The 24,668-nt window shown below is 37.3% G+C and overlaps 1 protein-coding gene across 2 annotated transcripts in view; it reads left to right on the top strand.

The window, feature by feature from the left end:
- Positions 1 to 12,928: 12,928 nt before the first annotated feature.
- The window catches only part of SLC6A15 (solute carrier family 6 member 15), a 45,103-nt gene continuing 33,363 nt past the window's right edge, over positions 12,929 to 24,668 (top strand). Inside the window, exon 1 of one of the 2 annotated variants that reach the window (XM_037848081.1) lies at positions 12,929 to 13,423. The gene's annotated coding sequence lies outside the window, so the exon portion shown is untranslated. The remainder of the gene's footprint in view (positions 13,424 to 24,668) is intronic. The other variant, XM_037848082.1, reaches the window with a different exon arrangement.

The following is a 24,668-nucleotide window of genomic DNA, read 5'->3' on the forward strand; positions in this document are numbered from 1 at the left end:
GTATATCAAATCCTACAGCTAACATTGTATTTAATGGGAAAGACTGAATGCTTTTTCTCTAATATCTGGAACAAGACAAGGATGCCCACTGTCACCACTGTTATTCAACATTGTGCTAGAGGTTCTAGCTACCGCAGTTAGGCAAGAAAAAGAAATACAGTGCATACAAATCAGAAAGGAAGAAAAACTTCCACTATATAGAGAAAGTCCTGAAAAATATACAACAAACCTACTACATTTAATAAATGAGTTCAGCAAAGTGGCAGGATGAAGATCAGCACACAAAAATCAGTAATGTTTCTATACACTAGTAATGAGCAACCTGAGGAGGAAATCAAGAAAAAATCCGTTTACAATAGCAACTAAAATAATTAAACATCTAAGAATAAATATAACCAAGGATATAAAGGACTTGTAACAGAAAACTAAAAAACATTGCCAAAAGGAATCAAAGAAGACCTAAATGAATGAATGACATAGTTTGTAAGACTTAATATCATTAAGATGTCTATTCTACCCAAACTGATTTAGAGATTCAATGCAAGCCCAATCAGATTCTAGCAGCCTATTTTGCAGAAATGGAAAAGCCAATTATCAAATTTTTTTGGAAGAGTAAGGGGCCCTGAATAGCCAAAAACTGAAAAAGAAGAGCAAATTTGGAGGACTTACACTTCTTAACTTTAAAGCATATTACAAAACTACAGTGTTCAAAACAGTTGGTATTGGCATAAAGATAGATATATTGACCAATGGAATAGAATTGAGAATTGAAAAACAGAGCCTCATGTTTATAGTCAATTGATATTTTACAAGGCTTGGTCAAGTCCTCTTAACTGGGGCAGAGTTGTCTTTGTGATAAATGGTGCTGGAAGAACTGGATATCCAGTAATAATTGAACTTAATTTTTGTTAATGTTGGCTTTTTAGTTTCAGAAGGGAGAAATTTTCATGCTATTTATTCCATGGAATTTTAGCTTATATTTGACTTACTTTTTGGGAAATTATCATGTTTCACATGTGTGGTTTGTAGCTTTCTATACCCCAGAACAACATGCTCTTAAATTTAATCCATTCCTATGCATATGAACCCATTGTAAATAGGACATGACAGTTTAATGAAGTTACATCAGTTAAGTATGTATAGCTTATCTCAGTCAGGATGGGTCTTGATCCTATTACTGGAGTCATTTATAAACAGAATGAAATTCAGAGTGAGAAAGCCACAGAGGGGGCAACTAGAAGCTGAAACCAACAGAAATCAGAATAGAAGGGAGAGGCCAGAAGAGGCCACTGTGTGTATTGCCATATGACAAGTTAATGACCAAGAATCACAGGCAACCAGCCTCCAAACATCACAGTCTTTGGGGAGAAAGCATTGCATTGATGATGCCTTAATTTGGACTCTTTTGTTTGCCTCAAAAATTAAGCTAATAAATTCGCATTGTTTAACCCAAACCATTTCATGGTATCTACTTGAGCAGCCTAGGAAATTAAAACAGGGCTTGAATTGTGTTTTATTGCTCCCTTACCGTAATTTTTTTTTTTAAGCAGGGACCATGTCAGATGTCAGTATGGAGCAGTTGAATTCAACAGCTGTGTTCTTAAATGCATGCTCAGGCGTTTAACAGATAGTGATTCTTTACCCAATGTCAAAACCCTCCGCCACCTTGACGGTTACTGTTCATCAACACCTGGTATTTACAGGTAGGAAAGAACCAAAGTTTGTGAATTTTTAAATGTTTTCATGAAAATGCATTAGATATAAAATGATTCACCACACAGACATTCTGATATGCTTTCTTTGGTAAAAGACAAAGAGTAGAGATTTAGTTAATGCAGGGGGGAACTTCACAATCTGTTAATACCTTTAAGCATGTATTCATGGTGTAGGCCCTAGAAGGAGAAAAAAAAGTGACAGAACCTATGAAAAGGTAAAGGAGATGAAACAGGTGTACAGACATCTGTTATTACCAAAGGGGAGAAATTATTCTATCTGTTCTCTCCACAAACCTCTATAAGGAGTCCTCTGATAGTGGCCCAAAGCACAGGGCTTTGATCTGCCTGTTGGTAGATTAGAGTAATAATTCATCTATTGTAGCATCATAAGAGATATTTCCTTTTGAATAGCAAATAGCAAAGTAATTAGAATTCAACTTTGATCTTTATTTATTGAATAATAAAGCACTTATTAATAATTTGCCTATTATTTGTTTTTCTTCCTATATACATTTCAGTCTTACCAGCAAAACCTCATGGTTGGAAATGAAAGAATAATAAAAACAAACAAGAATCCAAACACACCATATGTGAGGAGCCAGGGCCTAGGGCCTCACCCCCTCCTCCATTACTGGGATACATGCAGCCACCTAATGACCAGGCAACAGGCCCTCCCCCCATGGCGGAAAACATTAAAGTTCCCTTCCCTAATCACTGTTAATAATAAAATCACAGGAGACGTTGTAATTAAATCTCAGGAGATCTTGTTGTAACCAAACTTGCAAGAAACTCCATCTTCACAGACATTTATAGGCACCCCCCGCCTCATCACTCCTCTCTCTCTGTGGAATGGCGGAATGCTGACTTCACTCTCCTGACCCACTGCCATCAGGAAAAATCGTCTTCTGTTTCTAAGTCATTGGTAACTCCATGCCAGGCATGTTCTTTGGTTTTGGGGCTAATCTGGATTGTAACACCATAGCTAACATTCATTTTAACAGAAACTGACATTTTTAGAATAAAAAAAAAAGTCAGTGTGAGACCAAGTGGTTTGGGAGAATTCCCATAGCCAGACAGAAGCTTTTACCCAGACCTTCATTTTCATCTCTGTGTCCATTTATCAATCCATCTATCCACTGAATAGTTTGTGTCTGCAGTGTGCTAGGATCTGTGTTAGGTTCTGAGATGTACTGGAGGGAAAAGGAGAGACATGATGATTCATGCTTCAGTGGAATTTATAGTCTGCAGAGGTATCAAACTCTCAACATACAGCCATAAGATGCATTTTGTTGCGTTTGATTGGCATAAAAAATTAAATGTATTAAAATAGTCATTTGTTCATTTACCCCCAAAATTTCTATTAGGTGCCCACCAGGAGTCTGGCATAAATGTGGGCACTTGAGATACTATAGCAAGTATCCTCACCGGTGTAAGACCCTTAACCTCACCAGTGTAAGGAAAAATAAACAATAAACATAATAATAATTGAACAATTATAGATTGCTAGTGGGTTATAAATACTATGAAAAAAATAAGTAGAGAAGAGGAGGCAGAATGGAGCATGCCAGGGCCAAGGAATGGGATGCAATTTAAAATAGCATGATCAAGGATATTTAAGCAGAGTTGAAGGAGTTGAGGAAATTTGACTTGTATGTATCTGAAGAATATTCTAGGCAAAGGGAACAGTCTTTGTAAAGGCCCTATGAAGGATGGAACATGCCTGTGGTGTTGGAAGAACAGGAAGGTAACCAACATTGTAGATGCTGAATGAGCAAAAAGGGAAGAGAAAAATGAGAATTGTACATAAGCCTGTGCAGCATGTTAAGGAGTGGAGAACAGATCATAGATGTAAGTGCAGGCCATTTGTTCTGGTTTGCTAAAAATGCCAGAATGCAAAATACCAGAAGTGGACGGGCTTTTACAATGGGGGCTTATTAGTTCACAAATTTGCAGTTTTAAGTCCATGAAAATATCCAAATTAAAGCATCAAGAGTAGATACTTTCTCTGAGGAAAAGGCCCATGTGTCTGGAACACTTCTATCAGCTGGGACGGCACATGGCTGGTGTCTGCTGGACCTTTGCTCCTGAGTTGCATTGCTTTCAGCTTCTGATTCCCTAAGCTTCTGTGGGTTCTCACTTAGCTTCTCTGGGGCAAACTCTGGGCTTCATCTCTTATCTTAGCATCTCCAAAAGTCTGGGTCTATGTTGGCTCTGGACATTTTCTCTCCAAGCATCTCTCTGCTCTCTTCAAAATGTCTCTGCCTCTTGTCCTCTCATAGAGGATGCTAGTAAACTGATTAAAATAATTAAGACCCACATCTCCATGGAAATAATCTAATCAAAAATGTCCCACCCTCAAATAAGTCTGCACCCACAAGAGTGGATTAAAAGAACATAGTCTTTCCTTGGGTACATACAGTTTAAAACTGGCACATCAATTTAAGAAATTAGTTTTACAATGAATGCATTGGGGAGCCATTATTGATTTTTGAGCATAAGTGTGACATGATCTGACTTCCATTTTCAAAGTATTCCTTTGGCTGCTATTAGACATCAGCTGTGGAGGGGAAAGAGTAAAGGAGGCTATTGGAGTAGTAGAGGCGAGAGGTGGTCCATACTGGGATTATTGAGGGAGAGAAGATGAGAAGTAGTCAGATTTTTTATGTATCTTGAAAGTTTATCAATATTTTAATTTGGTTAATTTAATTTTTTGTAAGGACTTAGCTAGAGACGACCATCTTGTAATGGTATTGCAACACTAAAACAATTCTTCAGAATATTTCAGTTATTGTTTTTTTCAAGTATATATTTTCTCCTGGATGGATGGTAAGTTACATACATACAAGGAACATATTTTATGTATCAGTCTGCTTTAACTGTACAAGGTACTGAGGAAATATCTTTGAATCAGGAGTTTGAAAATTAAGTAAAGATAAGAAAAAGTTTTTTGAAATTTTCCAATGTTATCATGCTTTCTGATGCTGCTTTGGAAAAAAAAAATTACATGAGATCTAAGGGTATGTTTTTAGGATATAGATACTCATGATTATTTTAATAAAATAGTGTGATTACAAAGGTTAATTCACTTAATCATTACATCAATTATATTATTATTCAGAGAGAATTTAATATTCTTTGAATTTCTAGACACAAATAAGCAATAAAGAAATACCAGTAAAATAGAAAATTATTAGAAAGGTGAAAAAAGGAGAAAAGAGTGAAAGATTTGTTTAAGCCTAAATTCTTCCTAAGAAGTAGTGACATTCTTGGGAACAATTAACAGAATATGCTTGGATATTGCTCTTTTCATTAAGACATGAAAATTAGTAGAATTAATGTAATTTACTATTTTCAAAGTTTATGTTAATCTTTAGTACAAAACAAACTAAAAATTTCAGCAATCTGCATAATTTAAACTATATAGCAAACCAAACCAATTAATTTAGATCCTGAATCTGAGAACAAATTGATAATAGGTACCCTGTTTTAATCTCTATAGAGAGCAATATGTATTTTGATCTTGATCTGGGATAATTTATCCTAAATTAGTTTTCCTAAAGTGAAAAACATTGCACCATAATTATGATTTGAATTTATATAGTGAAAATTCATTTGATTTCTGTTCTTAATATAACAACTTTCTTATTACTTCCATCCAAAGCCCATAATGTTAATTTAAGTAGATTTAACTATCTAAGAAATTGGAAGGAGGTAAGAATCATGCAGAAAATTCTTTAAAATAACATGTCTAGTCAATAGAGAAGCAAAGGATTGCTTGCATAATCGGGATAGCCAGCTTTGTGTATGTAGACTTAGCTTATATATATCTTTAAATTAATATTTAAATTTCGATTTGAATAAAATATGATTGAAATCAGTGTTTTTCTAGTTTAAAAAACAAGCATGATACAGGTAACTGTGATAGGTTGGGGATATTTAGGGCACAAGACAAAATGATTAGTGATAAGTTTTTGTAGGAGTTCATTCTCTTCAGGAATTCAGTTTCAAAAATACTTTTGAAGTATCTACTCTTTTAAAATCCGAGTTCATTGGATAATTTTATAGTTTTTTTTTTCTGAAAAATTGTCATTAATAGACTCCACAGTATGGGTAATAACATTATGCAAATCACAAAGGTATTTCAGCAGCAGCATTGTGTGTGTATGTTTATCTCTTTTGAACTGTCAACAATTTGAAAGGAAAAAAAAGCTGAGAATCATATTTTGCAGAGAAAAATATTTTAGTCTTTGACTATTTTACTTACTAGTGGAAAATAATTCTAGTGGAACCACATAGATATTCTAAAACTCTATCCCACAAATGAAGTATATAAAGATTTACAAATAATATTCTGAAACACCCATTAATCCCAGTTTATTAATATAATGCATGTTTACATCTGGTAGCAGGCTGATTCATTAAGCTCATATGATTCTGCACTTTATCTGTACTAATACTTTATATGGGAATGGGCTAATTTAGTTGCAGAGCATACAGTTTTTTTGTCAGGTAACCTTCCCTTATAACTTTCCATCTTCACTGAAAATGAAAATCATCCACAAGAGTAATCCATAAACTCAAAACTTGGTTTTGTACTTCTCCTCCAATTTAATAGAACATCTTTCATGCCTGCAGATATTTTTATATCTAAGACAGCCTGCAGTTCTGCTTGCCAACATAAAGCTTGTTTCACAAATTTTTCAGCAGCTGGCATGGTAATAAAGCCAGCTTTTATGTAAATTAGATATCTTCCTAATCAATTTTTAACTATGAAATTAGTTTTTTTTTTTTTTTTTAGATGTTTCAATGTTTTCTGCACCTCTTCTCCTTTTGGGACACCCATGGTACATATGTTTGTGCATTTCATGCAGTCCTTCAAACCCTGAGACCTTGCTCAATTTTTTGCCATTCCTTTCTCTATCTGCTCTTCTGTCTGTAAGGTTTCAATTGTCCTGTTTTCTAGTTCACTGATTCTTTCTTCTGCCTGTTCAAATCTGCTGTATATGTTTCTAGTGTATTTTTAATCTCTTCTATTGTGCCTTTCATTGCTATAAGTTCTGTGATGTTTCTTTGCATACTTTCAAATTTTTCTTCATGCTCTCACATTATCTTCTTAATACCTTTTCTCTCTCTATATTTTCATTCATCTCCTTGAATTGATTTAGGAGATTTATTTGAACATCTTTGAATAGTTGTTCCAAATTCTGTGTCTCCTGCAAAGTTTTAATATTTTTCCTTTGACTGGGCCATATCTTCCTGATTGTTAGTTTGGCTTGTAATTTTTTGTTGATCTCCAGGTATCTGATTATCTTGATGACAATTTTTAAGATTGTCTGGAGTAGCATAAAACAGCGGTTCAGAGCCAGGATCCAGTGATCTAAATTCACTGATCAAAAGCCGTGATCAATACACGGCCATAGATCCCTCCACTCCACTGTGTTCTTGAGGAAGAGGGTTTCCACGTCCCTCTCCATCCACAGCAGTCATCCCAGGACAGGACCCAAGACGGCTCTCCTTGAGAGTGGGGGATGTAAGCCATCATCAGCTGTAGAGCGAGTTACTCACAGTTCTCTATTGCTGTTTCTCAGCCTCTTTGCCCCACTTTTCTCTGGATGCTGCCCAGTGCTCCCCTGGCTTCTGGAGCCCCAGAACAGTTACTTCAGGTAGTTGCTGACCGTCCAGTAGCTGGTTTTGAGGAGTGAGTCCTGTAGCTCCTGATTCCACCACCTTCCCTGGAAGTACTCTCTACAACTCTTCTTCACCTTGTTTTTTTCTTTGCCCATTATGCCAGTAAAAACTAAGCTGTATTTTAAAGTATGAGCAGCATTTCAGCAACTGGAGAAGCAAAGGAAGTGCAGCAGATTATATAAAGGCAAAAAAAAGCAAGCCATGTGGGAAATATTTTCTCTCATGGTATCCTTTGTATGTGGCATTATATATAATCTCTTGGGCTTTATATAGATCTTTTAGTTTGTTTTTATATACTTAGAACTTTATGTTGCTGTTTTCCTTTATGAATTCTTTAGGTCTTTCCTACAAAGTACCAGCAGTGAACAGGAATGGTAAACCAAGTTCACAGCATATATATGGAAGGTACTTTTCCAAATGATTTACATATGTTTTTAATCCTTATAACTCTCCTATGTAAGAGGTGCTATTATCTCCTTTTACTGAGAAGGCAACTGAAGAACAAAAATGTTAAGTGAGTTTCTAAAGTTACACAGATGGTACATAGCAGAGCCGGACCATCCAATCAAGGTGGCTCCTGAATTTGTGCTCTTAAGTACTGTGTTGTCTGCTTCTCAAGAATGTGTAGGACCAAGGTTAGGAAGATTTACCCATATGGATGGGGAGGCCAGCAGTACAAATCAAAATTTCTAGCTGTGTTTGGAGGACCCATAAGACAGATTATTGCTCCAAGCTTAGAGCAAACAGAATATTTAGAGAATGGTAGAACCAGTGGGAATTGTCAGAAAGGGATCAATTTAAGAAATGTTTCAGGAAATAACTGATAGAATTTGCTGACATCCTGTACATAGAAAAAGGCGGAAAAAAATGGTGGCTTCAAAACAGAAAGGGTTTTTCTTGTCAGGCTATTTTGAGGAGAGGGAGACAGAAACTTGCTAAACTTATTCTAAAATTCATATGGAAATGCAGTAAGCTTAGAATAGCTAAAACAAACTTGAATATGATACTGGTATAAAGACTGACAAATAGATGAATGGAAAAGAATAGAGAGCCCAGAAATAGGCTCAAAATTACACATTTGAAGAATAAAAAAGATTTTAACCCTTACCTCACCCATAAACAAAATTTCATTCAATATCAGTCATAGTCCAAAATGGAAAAGCTAAAACTATAAATCTCCTAAGAGAACTAGGTGAGTTTTTTTGTGATGTGGGGGTAGGAGGTCATGGCAGCCAGGTGTGGTGGCTTCTTGACCTTCCTGTGACCTTCGGAATTTCCATTCACTATACGTTTTCAGGCTGAAGCTTTTAGGGAACAATTTTCTCTGATTCTCTAACTGTAGTGCTCAACACTTTTCACTCCCCCAGTTCCTCCCACATTTTATAAGTCTAATTCCTTCACTAAATATCTGTAATGTTTATGATGGTTCTGCTTTGATCACTAAATAAAAACTAATAAAAATTTTTCATAACAGAATGGTGTTAGGGGAACAGAACCTATAAAAAGGGAATATGGAATCGGTCCCAGAATCTGCTTAGGTTTAAGGACTTTAGTTACCACCCCCCACTCACAGAGGTAAATGAGACTCTGATAGTCTCTCCAGTGCTAAGAAAGAGACTTAGGACTAGTGGCAAACTGAGTCTAAGAAGTGTTACTGAAGTATGGGAAACTGAACCGGGCAACAGGGACTACATATTTGCAATATCTGAACCTCAAATCTAGAAATTTGGTCTAGATCTCAATAGTTTCTGACCCTTCTTGAAATACCTATGAATGATGTAACCCCTTTCTTACTACAACAAGCTTTTTCTCTTTATTTCTCCTATCTCTTGTAGTGAGTAACTTTATCTTTGTTTAGTTTTAGGTTCCTCATACTAATTTACAATGATGACATTGTGATGTTTGGACAATTTTCTGTAAGACATTGCTATAATGGAATTTTACCTACTTACCCTTCCTGTTAGGGAAATTTAGGGTCATCAAGGAATCTTTCCCAGGTGTTTAATTCTCTACATGTCACAGTTTTATATGTGTTTTTCAGTGGAGGAATATTAGCATGGAGAAGGGAGGGCCACATGGTAACAGATGAGTTGTATGAGGACTGAACATAGGTGTTTATTTTATCATAGGTGTTTATTTTGCCCATGTAAAATACTCCTATGAGCTTTTGACTTGGTATTAGCATCTGTTGCTAAATAGGCAACAGGGAGTCAGAAAAGCGTCACTGTGGAGTTGAGGGGACCCTGGATACAAGATACTTAGTCTTAGTGAATTCCCATGCCTCAAACTTGGGATGGAAACAGCAGTGACCCATAGTACCAGAGGGATCATGTGAGCAGGGACAGTAGACATCCTCTGACAAACCAGTGATCAGAGGATACCACTCCTTGTGCCTCAGTACTATATGAAATCCCCAAATCCCTGATATAAAAATACAGGGGTAGGCTGAAGCTACAAAGGATGCTTGGGGATTTTAAGGAAGTCCCAAGGATGAATGAATGTAATTTTTTTTTGTTTGTTTGTTTGCCTGATGAATTGTACATGAGCTCAGAGTCAGAGCTTATGATTTGAGTTAATTTATAGAAAATAAAAAATGTGACCATGGCCAAATGTAGCCTGACAAACATTGGGGCATTTACCCAGTGAGGCTGTAGCACACGCTAATTTTGTATTTTTGGGAACTCAGGGGGATAGGAGAAGGAGGTATTTACAACCTGCATAAAAGTATATACACTGAACCTATACATACCGGAATGACTAGGACTCCGACTTCTGTAGGCCTAAGCCAGCTTCTGAGTAAGTAGACTAGTGACCTATAAGTCTACTCCTACCATACCACTTTCAGGGCAGGGGCAAGAGAGGAGAGAAACAAATAATACTGGGGGCAGGGGGGCAAGATGCCCCATTATTCAAAGATGATGTTCTCCTTCATCTTTAGGCTCTTACAAGTTACATCATCAGCTGAGAAAGCTACATCTTTGTGAGTTTTTACAGAATACTGCTATTCTGAGAGATTTGGTTTAAGAAATACTAGTCTCAGTCTTCTCTTCTGTAATCTGGGGCTAATAATTGTACCTACCTCACAGGATTGGTATAAGAATTGAGTAAAGTAAGGCATATAAATTATTCTGCCTCATTGCCAATGCCCATAATTAATGCTGAATCAATAGTTACTAATATTATTAACCCCAGCATGGTCAAAAAAGACTAGGCTTCCTTCACTTGTAGGCTGAAATCTTCCAGTTCTGCTATTCCTCTTCTATGTGCTGCCTCGTCCTCCCACAGGAACACCATGCTGTCATTTTTCCACAGCGTGACAGAGAAAATATTCAATAGTTGTTATCTTAAAAAATACTAGAAATTGAACTTTAAGTCTTTGAAGGATCTCTATTGTTAACTTTTAAAAATGCTTCTGATTGGAGTTTCTAGTCTCTCTTTATAGGGTCTTCCCACTCCCACTCCACTTATTTTCAAAGGTGCCTGCCCCTTGTGTCAATTCTGCCTTTTTCTCCTGTAAAATCTAAAAATTCATTAAAGGCTTACAAGATATCAAAAAGAAACCAGAATTCTGAAGCTAGCCAGTTCTGTACGTAAATCTCCATTCTGCCACAGAACTAGCTGTGTGACTTTTTGCGTTTTTTTTCCTGAGTATCACTTTTTTTTCTAATCACTAAACTAGGAAAAATCACCTCATTAATTAGTTGAGAAGATTAAATAAGATATTATAAAATCCTAGGTACTTAGTGGGAAGCTCAATAATAGCTGCTTTCCCTACTTTTCATTGGCATCAAGACATAAATTAGTGTCAGTCATTATTAAGGACATCACTCAACAAATTTTTGTAACTTGTGGCTTTGTATATGCATTTGAAATAGGTGCTAAGCATCAGTGAAAAAGTGTTAAGGGGGAATACTTGTAGGAATTACGCCTTCTAGGTATCATTGTTAACCATTCCCTGCAAGCATAGAGATAACTTTGTTTCCCACAGATAAACCTAACTCTGATTATGAAATACCTAGCTCTAGCTATTTTCTTAAATTCTTCTAAGTTGTTTTGGTAATATTTCTACTGTATCTGTTTCAATATATATAAAGTGAATTCTATCAATATAAATATTTGCCAGCATGTCACCAAGCTATGAAGTAAAATGTTAATTATGCAAGATTGTTCTATAACAACTTTATTGTAACTTTTAATGGGTCATCTGTCAAAGAGCGTTTATTTACTGGTGGCAGGGGAGGAGCATTCAAGGGATCAAATCTTATTTATTTATTTATGTATTTATTTATTTATTTATTTTTAAGGTGGGATTGGAGGAGAGGTTGAGAAAAAAACCTTTCTTGGCTACTTTAAAAACTAAGGATTAGTAGCAATGTTCTGACCAGAAATTTGGGTCTTGTGATTTCTTTCCAGGAGCTTTTTTCAGTGCATGAAAAACCTGCCGCCAATAGTCTTATTATTTAATTCAGTCTTAATTGGATACGACCCTTCAAAAGCTGAGGGATTGTTGGAAGGCCTAAAAGTACGCGAAAGTATTTTTTGTAAAATGGGAATTTTAATATCTGGGAGTGAAAAGTGTGTTTCTCCAAGTCACTGAACCTTTCTGCTGTAAATGTGTTAGGTTCATTTTGCATTTCTTTCAAAGTTTTCAAGTTTAAGGAACACAAATTGATTCCTTAGAGCATTTGCCCTGCCTAAGGGAAGATTCAGCCATTTTCAAAAGGAGGATAAGCTTTGTGCTTAGTGATGTATATTTTAGGAGTTCTCCACGTGGTTTAATTATGAGCCCTTCTTACTTATCAGCCTTTCATCTTGTAATAAGACGACTTGGGAAAGAGTCAGATGCTGAGTTACCAACATAGGGTGAGGACAGGCTCCCTAAAACAGATCTTCATAACCTGTTCAGAATCCCTGAGAGCTGCCAGACCATCCTTTGGTGAAGAAACAAATGCCAAGATTTCCTTTATTTCGCAAGCGATGTAAATGGCCGGCGTGGGGAGAACCTAAGGAAAAGGGTTCTTTGGTCACCCCCTTCTTCCTAGTCCCGTTACCGACTCTCGGAAAACACAAGTGTGCGAGGGAAGATCGTTTCTATTGTTATCCTCACGGAGACAAAGGCGGGGGGTTGGGGGCTGGCAACTGGTACCCACCCTTTCTGTTGAGTGGGCTGAGGGAGGACGGCAGTGGCAAGGAAAATTTGTTTTGTTTTGTTTTGTTTTGGAGCAGGCTTCCCCAGTTCCAGACAGCGCTCCGCGGGCCCAATCTCGCCCCGGCAGGACGCGGAGGGTAGCTGCAGCGGCCTCTGCGTCAAAGAGCGGTGGGGCAGAGAGGTGCGGCACCCTGCTGGTGCGCCCGGCTCCCCTTAGCCAGCAACCTCCCCCACCTCATCGCAGTCAGCTTTCCCCCCGCCCCCTGCAGTCTGACGGCGGCCGCAGCACCGGCGGGCCGGGCACGTGGGTGCCTCCGTCACACACGCACGCACACACACACACACACACAAACACACGCACACATACACACACATAGGCACCCGCGCGCTTGCATCCCGTGCTCCTTCTCTGGCAGACGCACAGGCGCTCACGAGTCTTGCTCGCCTGCCTGCAAGGCAGCGACCCCGAAACCCGGCCCCAGAGCCCGCCCATCATAAGCAGCTGCTTCTCTCCAAGCAGCTCTTTTGCGGCCTCCGTCAGTCACCACCTGGACCCGACCCTTTCTCGACTGCTGCTTCCGTCTGGACGCAGAAGCAGCAAAGAAGCACCCAGACAAGACACACTAACGGTAAAGACACGCTCCTAATGCTAAGGGCATCCGGAGTGGGGTGGGGCTCGCCATTAGCCACTCGGGTGCCCGGGGGCCCGGGAAGGAAGTGGAGTTGATGGATGGATCCGGGGAAGGGCTCAGGCTGTTTCCTGACGGGCTGGGTGGGGGTAGCAGTGCGGTTCAAAAGCCCTAGGAGGGCGAGACTGGCCACCCTCCAGGCTCTGCGTCCTGCACTTGAGCAGAATCCGGGACAAGAAGAGGTATGTGGAGATTGGCACATGGGTCGAAACGTGCTACCATCCTTCCTTCTTATCGTGGAAATTGCCTACGGTATCCCCGGGAGACCTACTCGTTTCCAAGTCAAGTCGGATTGGATGAAGGGTGGGGTTGCACAGGGGGAATCCAAGGGGAAAGCTGGGAGGGTCGGGCGGAGAGATGATCCAAAAGTTCTCAGTGAATGGGAAGCCAAACCTCACGTAGGTGGGCGGTGGGGCGAGGAGAGGAGCGAGCCTCATTCCTCATTTGCTTCTCGGGCTTTTGCAACTGTTGAAGGGACTGTCGAAGACATAGTGTTTTCACGTCACCCACTTCCCTTTTGCGTGCGGCACACTGAGATAAATGATCCTGAAGTGGGCTTTTCGCTGCGGACAAGGCTTGTGGCTTCTGAAGAAGTACAGTTCGCGCATCCTGGAATTTGAGATGGTGGCGGTGATGGTGGTGGAGTTGGTATTTTTAAGGAGAGGATGGGAAGGAACTGGGTACCCAGATCGTTTCTACGTTTTCATTCATATGGATTGTCTGTGCGTGGCCCCGGGAGAGGACGATTTGAATATAGAGAGAGCCTTTCAGTCTTTGCTTGCGCACCTGCCGTGTAAAATGAATGAATCAAAACGCCCGAGACGTCCTGGCGGCAGGCGTGACCCACCTGCTCGCAGAGTCTGCAAGGACAGGAATTCTTTTCCGTGGGTTGGAGAAGTGGCGTTTGATGTATCTTCTATAGCGTCTCGGGTCCGTTTCCATCCTCTTCTAGGGTGGAGAAAGGCTGGAGTAAGACGGGGCGGGGCCCGAATCCGGACGCAATGACGCCAGCAGTGTTTGGGTGCTTATGCAAATGAGACTGCGTCCGTTTCTCTGGTTGGGCTGTTTCCCTTCCAGGTCTTAAAGGTAGACCCAGTCTTAGTCTGCACCATTTGTGCTGTTGGCTGCCAGGAAGCACGGGAGGAGTGAGGAGTTTGCTTTTTGTGGCTGCATTTGGGGGCCTCATCGCCCTTTCTTAAGATGATTTTGTCAGTGCCTGGTTACTTTTCCAGGGTCCTGGCAACAATGTTTGCTTTAAGCAGTAGCATTCTCTATGGACTCACTCCCTTCAAGCCCCGCACCCCTTTCCAGCTCTCCTTTCTGCTCCAAGATGCTGAGCTAGAGAACGAATTAAGTCTTGTCTAGCTGGGCTACTGGGCTTCGCTTGTAATAGGTACTCAGTAAATACCTGGCGATGTACTGAATTTTCTTCCATGAATATGTTATTGCCTTTTCTATCTGCTTAAACAGTGATCCAGTAAAATATATTATCCCACCAAATTTAGAATAGAATGCATTGGCCATTTCCTCCAAGTGAGATAAACATTCAGTGTGTTCTTATTTTTTCAGTAAGCGATGGTGACAGAAACACAGTAATAGTTTTTTGAAATGAGATAATCTTTTACTATTCTTAAGCTTTTCTTTTTCTGATTGCACTTACATATTTGATTCAATACTTACTAATACTTCCAATGTATGTAACTCAAGATGTAGTATTTTAGTGGAATTTAGAAAGACATTTATACAGGTTTTCAGGAAATAAGAGCTCTATTACCCAATTAAAGACCTAAATAAAAAATAATAGAGAATTTTTAAATTTGGTAACTTACTATTTGAGATGCCAATAATCAGATGAGATGCCTTACTTTTTGGTTATTGACACATTTGAAGTAAGCCAAATTAATTACTAAAACGAACTCCACATTTATAATCATTAATTTATACAGTGACAACAGTTCAAATTTTACTGTGTGCATGGTGAAAAATATGTTTGAGCTGTCATAAAATAAAACTGTGTAGGAATAGGTAAGAAACTTGCATTCCTTTAAACTGTGGAGTTACAGGTAAGTGGTAATTAAAAAAAAATAATGACTTAAACTGGCAAACCTGAGAGATTTGGGGGATTATCAAGAGCTCCAAAAACTTTTCTTTTACGTCTTGATTCTTTTTTTTCAACTTCTTTTGGAGCGTATATTAATTCTTTATTACTATATATGTACACATGCATTGACCTATTAATATGACCCGATGCAGATTTAAAATGTATTTTAAAGGTTTCTGTGCATATGGCATTATTAACAGAAGTCCACCAGCAAAGCCTGATGCATGAAAAAACATTCAAGTTTGCATGGCAGGAACCCTTGGATTTATTTCCAATTTGCTTTTAACTTAAAACAAATCCTAACCAATTTCTGCTTTAATATTAGCTTTGATCAATAATTACCTTCACCTATTCTTTTCCATGAATAATATGCACTGAGGATAGACTGGACTACAAGGTAATTTTAAATGCACAGTATCACTTGATACTGGATAAAGCCTTGTGCCATCTTGAAGGTCACTTTATTTCCTTGTGAGTAATGCGCCAAAGTATCCTTTTGCTAGAAGATCAATTTATTGTTATCTCTGAGTAGAATGCTAACCCTGGGAACTTTCTCACCTAGCAGATTGGCCAAGATTAAAAAGAGTATTCATTGTATTGAACAGGGCAGAGGGAAACAAGAATTCTTATATATTGCTGATGGTAGTGCATATCAGGACAATCAGTGTAAAGGGCTGTTTGGCAGTATTTATCAAAATTACAAAATCACATACTCTTTGATCAAGCAGGTCCACTTCTAGGAATTTATTCTACAGATATGCAACAGCCAGATGTACAAATTTATTTGTTGGAACATTGTACTAGCAAATTATAAGAAGTGACTTAAATATATGATACATCTGTGCCATGGGATATCATACAGTTATTTTTAAAAATGAAGAATCTGTGGTATCAAGATCAAAGTTTTTGTGAGATTTATTAAATGAAAAACCAAAATGTGGAACCATGTGTATAGTAGCATTTGTGTAAAAAGACATATGTTGGGTGGTGGGGAGATTAAACTCATATTAGCTTGAATAGACACAAAATATCGATAAGGACTTGGCTTTCTCATAGGGAGGCAGAGGCGAAACTGGATATGTTGTGGGGAGAGAGGAGGGAATATATTTCACCCTGTGCCCTTTAATACCGTATTATTGTATTATTTATTCAAAATATAAATTTAAAATATTCTATATTCTAAAACAAAAACAAGAGCCACTAAAATCTCCTGTGAGAGCAGATTCAGCCATCAGATGTCAGATTAGTAAGGACAAAAATCAATGGTTATTTTGTCTGATTGATTTTTGATGTTTTTGAATTTAAAAGAAAATTTTCTACTTCAACATTCTTACTAATGAAAATGGATTTGAGTGGTCACTGAGAATTAGTGGATTCAGTAAGCTATAAAATGTGTAGATTTATTTTTAATGAGTGGAAAAGAGTTTTTGCTAAATTTTTATTTTGGGATAATTAGAGATTCACATGCAGTTTTAAGAAATAATGAAGAGAGATCTGCCTGCTCTTTACCCAGTTTTCTGTAAATGTAGCATCTTACGAAACTGTACTACAATAACATCGTCAGAATATTGACATCTATGCAGTCAGTTATGGAACAATTCCATCACTTCAAGGATCATTGTATTACCCTTTTATAACTACAACCACTTTACTTCTGCCCCCATTCACTCCTTAACTCCTGGGAACCTCTAAGCTGTTCTTTACAGTTATTACTTTGTCATTTCAAGAATGTTGTATAAATGGAATTATATGGTATGCAACCTTATGGGATTAGCTTTTTCACTCAGCATAATTCTCTATATTTCATCCAACTTGTGTGTATCAGTAATTTGTTCCTTTTTATTGCTGAATAGGACTCCATAGTATGGATGTACTACATTTATTTGTTTAAACATTCACCCATTGAATGACATCTGGGTTGTTTCAGTTAAGGCTATTATGAATAAAGAATAAAGCTGCTATAAACATTGGTATGTGGGGTTTCTTTTTTTTTTTTTTTCCTTCCGCCCCTCAGATATGCCTTCATTTCTCTGAGATAAATGCCCAGGAATGCAATTGCTGGATTTTGTTTGTCTCATGTTTGGAACTATGAAACTCTTTTCCAGAGTTGCTATACTATTTTACATTCTCAACAGCAATCTGTGAGTGAACCAGTTTTTCTGCATTCTTGCCAGCATTTGGTGGTGTTACTTTTTTTCTTTTAGCGACTCTGATAGGTATGTACGGCATCTCATTGTGATTTTAATTTGCATTTTCCTGATTGCTAATGATGCTGAACCTCTTTTCGTGTGCTTATTTGTGTCTGTATATCATTTTTCAGTGAAATGTCCCTTTATGTCTGTACCAGTTTGTATATATTATGCCCCCCAGAAAAAGCCATATTCTTTAATGCAGTCTTGTGGGGGCAGACGTATTAGTGTTGATTAAGTTGGATTAGTTGTTTCCATGGAGATGTGACCCACCCAACTGTAGGTGGTAACTCTGATTAGATAATATCCATGGAGGCGTAGCCCTGCCCATTCAGCATGGGCCTTGATTAGTTTACTGGAGTCCTATATAAGTAGCTCAGACAGAAGGAGCTTGCTGCTGCAACTTACAGAGACATTTTGAAGACAGCCATTGAAAGCAGAGTTTTGTTGATGTTTTGGAGGTACTAGACCAGAGATTCCCCTAAGAAGCTGATACAGAGACATTCTCGAGAATGCCGTTTTGAAACAACCTGGGAGCAAGTAGACGCCAGCCATAAGCCTTCCCAGCTAAAAGAGGTTTTTTGGATGCCAAGAAATGGCCTTCCTTCAGTGAAGGCACCCTATTGTTGATGCCTTACCTTGGACATTTTATGGCCTTAAGACTGTAACTGTGTAACCAAATAAACCCCCTTTTTAAAAGCCAATCCATTTCTGGTATTTTGCATAAGGCAGCATTAGCAAACCGGAGCAATGTCCTTTGTCCGTACTCTCTTTTTTGTGTGTGTTTTTTTCCCACTGTTGAGTTTTTTTTTTTTTTTTTTAATTAAATTTGGTTTTATTGAAATATATTTACAAACCATACAATCATCCATGGTGTACAATCAACTGTTTACAGTACCGTCGTATAGTTATGCATTCATCACTTCAATCTATTTTTGAACATTTTCCTTACCTCAGAATCAGAATAAGAATAAAAAATAACACCCAAATCATCACCCCCATCCCACCCTATTTTTCATCTAGGTTTTGTCCCCATTTTTCTACTCATCCATCCATACACTTGATAAAGGTAGTGTGATCCACAAGGTTTTCACAATCACTATCACTCCTTGTAAGCTACATTGTTATGCAGTCGTCTTCAGGAGTCCAGACTGCTGGGTTGGAGTTTGATAGCTTCACGTATTTACTTCTAGCTATTCCAATACATTAAAACCTGAGATGTTGTCTATGTAATGCATAAAAATGTCCACCAGAGTGACCTCTCGACTCTGTTTGAAATCTCTCAGCCACTGAAACTTTATTTTGTTTCATTTTGCATTCCCCTTTTGGTCAAGAAGATATTCTCAGTCCCATGATGCTGGGTCCAGATTCATCCCTGGGATCATATCCTGCATTGCCAGGGAGATTTATACCCCTGGAAGTCAGGTCCCATGTAGAAAGAGCAGTGAGTTCACCTGCTGAGGTGGCTTAGTTAGAAAGAAAGGGCCACATCTCACTGTTGAGTTTTAAGAATTCTTTATGTATCTTAGAAACTAGTCCTTTGTTGGATATGTGGCTTGCAAATATTTTCTCCTTGTCTTTAGCTTGTCTTTTCATCCTTCTAACAGGTTCATTCACAAAGCAAATATTTTTAAAGAAAATTTTGATGAAGTACAATTTTTCTGATTTCTCTTTTATGAATACTGCTTTTGGTGTCACATCTAAGAACTCATTGCCTAGGCCTGGATATAGAAAAGTTTCTCTTATGATTTTTTCCTAAGAATTTTGTAACTTTGTGTTCTATACTTTAAGTCCATGATCCATTTTGAGTTAATGTTTGAAATAAGAGTGAGGCTTAAGTTTAGGTGTATTTTATTTTACTTTTTGCCTATGAATGTCGAGTTGCTCCATAAACATTTGTTAATAGGGCAATGTGTTAGAAATTGTAGAAGGTGTAATGTGTGGATCAAACCAACCTGGACCATAAGCAGTTCACTGCCCTGCATGTTAGCAGGCGCTGGTCTGTTTAAAGGAAGTCACTGAAACTTAACAGCATACCTGGGAGTTTCAATAACAGTTAACAGACCACCTGTACCTCCACCAGGAGGTAGGCTCCCTCCCTGAGGATGTGCTAGTGAAACTAAGATAAGGAAGTCTTGTGATCCTCCTAAGGAATTAGCCCTTCCTTGAGACGTGCAGCAAGGCACTTCTACTCCTGGACAAATTGCCATAAATATTGGCCTGGGTCTCAGGAAAGGTTGGAGGTCTCTCCCAGGAGGGGACACTCTGCCTGGGACCGTGTTGCCAACAGGGACTCTGATCGGCTGAAGACTGGGACTTCCACAGCCAGTAGTGTCAGATGTGGTGGCTTTCCTGGTTTGGTGAGTTTTTCTTTTCTTTTCCTTTGTCTGCTGGACAGCCTGCTTTACTTTCAACAATTGCATCATTAATGATAAATGTTTGTAGTCTTGTAATTCAATAAATTTTCTTCTGTAAAGTTATACTATATCAGTTTGTGTCTCTTCCTCCCATGATTCACCTCGCACAACAGGCAATAAGCAAATTGCCTTACTTTAGTGAATTGCTTTTGAAACTTTGTCAAAAATTAGTTAGGCATATTTGTGTGGATCTATTTCTGGGTGCTATTCTCTGCTCCATTGATCTATGTATCTATCTTTCCACTGACACTACACAGTCTTCATTACTGTAGCTCCATAATGTCTTGAAATCAGTTGGAATGATTCTTCCCACTTAATTATTATCTTGAAATCAGTTAGGATGATTCTTCCCACTATATTACTCCTTCTCAAAAATGTCATAGTTATTCTAGTTTTTCACATTTTCCATATGCATTTTAGAATAATTTTGTCTATGTTTACAAAAATTTTGATGGAAACAACATTAAATCTGGGTAGAATTAAAATATTTACTATATTGGATATTTGAATCCATGAACATGGTATGTTGGTCCATATATTTAAATCTTTGATTTCTTTCATCAGATTTTGTAATTTTCAGCATACAAGTCCTGCCCATGTCCAAGACCCCTGCCTGACAGTGCTACCCACCTGTGGCACGCTGAGGCCAGTCCACTGCCCTACCCCATTCCTGCAGGCCCCAACGGGGGTACCAAGGGGCAGGGGAAGGAGGAAGGGAGAGTGATGGCACCACTGGAACAACCCCTGCAGGAGGACCCACTGTATTATATCTTTGAAGGTGGCTAAAAAGATAAATTTTAGGTTGCATGTATATTATTAGAATAAAATCAAATAACAAAATTAGGTTGCATATATATGATTAGAATAAATTAAAAAAAAACCATAGGGTTGTACAGTACAAACTGTGAACCCTAATGTAAATCATGGACTATAGTTAATAGTACAATTACAATAATATTCTTTCATCAATTGTGGCAAAGGTGTTAATAATAAGGGGGGGGGGAGGTTTATATGAGAACTCTGTATTTCCTGCATTGTTTTTATGTAAACTGACAACTTCTCTAACTAAAAAATGAAAAAAATGAAAAAAAAAAATATAAAGCTTCTTGAAGAAAAGTGGGGATATATCTTTGAGGCATTGGAGTAGGCAGTTTTCTTAAATAGGACACAAAGGCACTAACCATATAAGAAAAAATTTGAGAAATTGGACTTTATCAAAATTAAAAATTTCTGCTATTCCAGACATTGTTAAGGAAATAAAAAGCAAACCAAAAATCAGAAGAAAATACTCCTAACACATATATTTGAAAAGGATTAGAATCCAAAATATATAAAGAACTCCTACAACACAAGAATTAAACACACACACACACACACACACACACACACAACCAATCCAAGTTGAAAAAAAAAGGATAAAAGACTTGGGCACTTAGTAGGGTATAAAATAGACTGTAAATATATGAAAACCTGCTCAATACCATTAGTTATCAGGGAAATTAAATTAAAATAATAGTTTTGGACTATTAAACTTCCACAGAAACAGAAAAAATTAAAAAAAATCACAAAACTAAAAGTAGGTAAGGATTTGGAGCAATCAAAATGCTCATATGTTATAAAGTGCTACAGTTACTTTGGAAATCATTTGGTAGCTTCTTTAAAAATTAAGCATACATCTATGTTGTGACTCAACAATTCAACTCCTAGGTATTTATCAAGAAAAACAAACACAATTTCCACAGGAAGATATGAAAGAATATTCTAGCAGCTTTACTCATCATAGTCCCAAAAAGGAAACAGCTCAGGTGTATGTCAGTAGGAGCATGGGTAAACAAACAGTGATATGATTGTGCAATTGTTCATAACTATTCAGCAATGAAAATGAATGAATTTTACTGATGCAACAAAATAGGTGAATCTTAAAAACCTTATATGGAGTGAAACAATCCTTATCCAAAGGAGTGAACACTATATTCTATTTTTATGAAGTTGTAGAATAGGCAAAATAAGTCTATGGTGATGGAAATTGGAACATTTTTTTGTGGGGGCTGTTGACTGGGTACAAGGAAACTTTCTAGGGTGACTGAAATGTATTATGTCTTGATTATGGGTTATGTGGTATAAGCAATTGTCAAAACTGATTGAACCATACTCTTATCTATGCATTTTATTATGTGTACTATATAAGAGTAAAGATGTTGAGATTGAGAATATTATCCAAAAATCTATTATTGAGACAGAGTGATGGGTTTATGGGATTCATTTTACTCTTTTCTCTATTTTTGTGAATATGGAATTTTTTTTAAATAAAAAGAAGTAAAAAACTGGTTGTATTTGAGAACCACTGAGTTAAACATTTAGTTTGTTGATTTAAAAAAAAGACATGGATCTAGTTTTAAGTACTTTAATTAGTTTTATTCTGAAAAATTATATACAATTATTAGAAAATAATTCTAAAATATACAAAAATAGAAGAATGACAAAAAGATGTAGTTATAATACCAAATTTAATGTAATAGTCCTAATAACTTTCTAATATATATGTATAGATGTGTAGATAGATGAATAAAACGTTAACAATAGTTATGCATTCATGAGCCAGGTATTATTTAGGATTTTGTGTTTGTAAGCTGAAGAAAATGATACTGGATGACAGGTAAAAAAAAAAATATTGGCAGAGTTGTGGGGGCTCACAGAAACACTGGGGTGGTAGGCAATGAGTTGGAATGAATAAAAATAGCTCTGAAAACTATGAACCAGGATCCCTGACTAGAGTGAAGTTTCAGCCTGGCCATAATGCTTTTGATAGAATTGAAGGAGATGCCAACTTTTGGTCTCTTTGTCCCAGCCTCAAGATTCAAACTCCAGTGAAGGGAACCTAACTAGACAAATGTGGTAGATTACTTTCAAAGAGAACTTCATATTTTTCTCTTCCCTCTACTTATGCCTCTTGCAGTGTGACTTTGCTGCTCCTTTCAACAAGAAGTAGAGTTTAGTCTCGCTCCACTTTTGAATCTGGACTTTGGCCAGTGAGACGGTAGCAATGTGATGCAAACATGGGCTTTAATAGCACTTTCATGTCGGGTTTGCCCTCTTTTGGAACCTGAGTTGGAACCCTGAGCTTACAAATGTGAACAGGTTGGAACTAGTCTTTTAGAGAGACCATGTGTAGGAACACAGTGTTCTATGGCTGATATTGTGCCTCCTTCCAGACCAACTTAATCCATCCACCTCCACTTGAATTGCCAGATGACTGCAGTGACCATAGGCATATTGTTGTCTTTGTTTTATAAATGAATAAACTGAGGCACAGTTATATAACTTGGCCAAGGTCCTAAAGCTATAAGTTACTGAGTTAGGATGTGAACTCAGACAGGCTGGCTCTGGAACCCTGATGTCAATGTTTGGCACCAATAAATTCCCTTTCACAGCAAGAGATATTAGTTCCTAAAGATCCTCCGATAACTAAATAATAAAGATGTTGTAACATGAAGAAGTTGGGGTCATTGATCTCTTGTATTATTAATTTCATATTTAAACAATATCTCTTACTCCCTGCTATGAAAGATGAGCACATTCTCAGTCTTTCACTTCTTCCCATGTTCTCTAATTTCACTTACTGATTGTACTTACATTATTTTTGCATTTTATTTATATATTTTTGGTTCAACATTATTTAACCTTATTGTTTAAAATACTCTCTCTTTCAGTTCTTTAATATGGCTTCTCTATTTCTGAGGTCTTACTTTTTTTGTCTTTTAATTCTTTTCTCTTCTTTGGATAAACCAATTATGAATTTGTTGGATTCTCTTTATCAGACTCCAGTTTCCATTAGCCTTTTCTCTAAATCACTTTTAAATATGTGTCTTTTCCCATTTATCCTTGAGAGTTTTCTTTAAGCCTGTCCTCCATGTCTATGGATGTAGTTTCAGTAGTGCTTATTCTAGTTTTCATTGTTTCTAATGCAGCTTTAATTCCTATAATTCTCTTCCGTTTCTTTCGTGTATTCTTCCATCTAACTTTTTTCTTATAGTCATTTGTTGTATATCTTTATTGAGCTCTTTTTTTAAAAGAAGGAAACTTTTATCTTTCATTTCTTAAATCTGTTTTTTTAAACAAGGAATTTTTTTGTTTTTTAAAATAAGGAATCCCTTTAAAACTATGGAGTATTCTGTTTCCCGATATTTATTCTACATTTATCTTTTGCTTATGTTTCTTCCTCCCTGAATTACTTACTACACCCTACTTCTATGATGTATTTTTTTAAAACAGCTTTATTCACATGCCATACAATCCATCCAAAGTGTACAATCAATGACTCTTGGTATAATCACATAGTTAAGCATTCACCACCCAATCAATATGAGAACATACTCATTTCTCTGAAAAAAAATAAAAAAAACTCCCATATCCCTTATACCCCTGCTTATTGACACTTAGCTTTGGTATAGTGCTAAGGATATTACAATTTCACTGTTAACTGTAGTCCTAAATTTGCATTAATTATATTTTCCCCATATACTACCCTATTATTAACACCTTGTAATAGTGATGTACATTTGTTCTAGTTCATGTAAGAACTTTCTTATATTTGTACAATTAAGTGCAGTCATCATCCACTATAGGTTCCACTATATTATACATTTCCATTTTTATCCTCCAGCTTTCCTTTGAGTTATATACATGACCCTAGCCTTCCCCTTTCAACCATACTCACACT

The sequence above is a fragment of the Choloepus didactylus genome, chromosome 8, assembly GCF_015220235.1.
Source record: "Choloepus didactylus isolate mChoDid1 chromosome 8, mChoDid1.pri, whole genome shotgun sequence".
NCBI classification, from domain to species: Eukaryota; Metazoa; Chordata; class Mammalia; order Pilosa; family Megalonychidae; genus Choloepus; species Choloepus didactylus.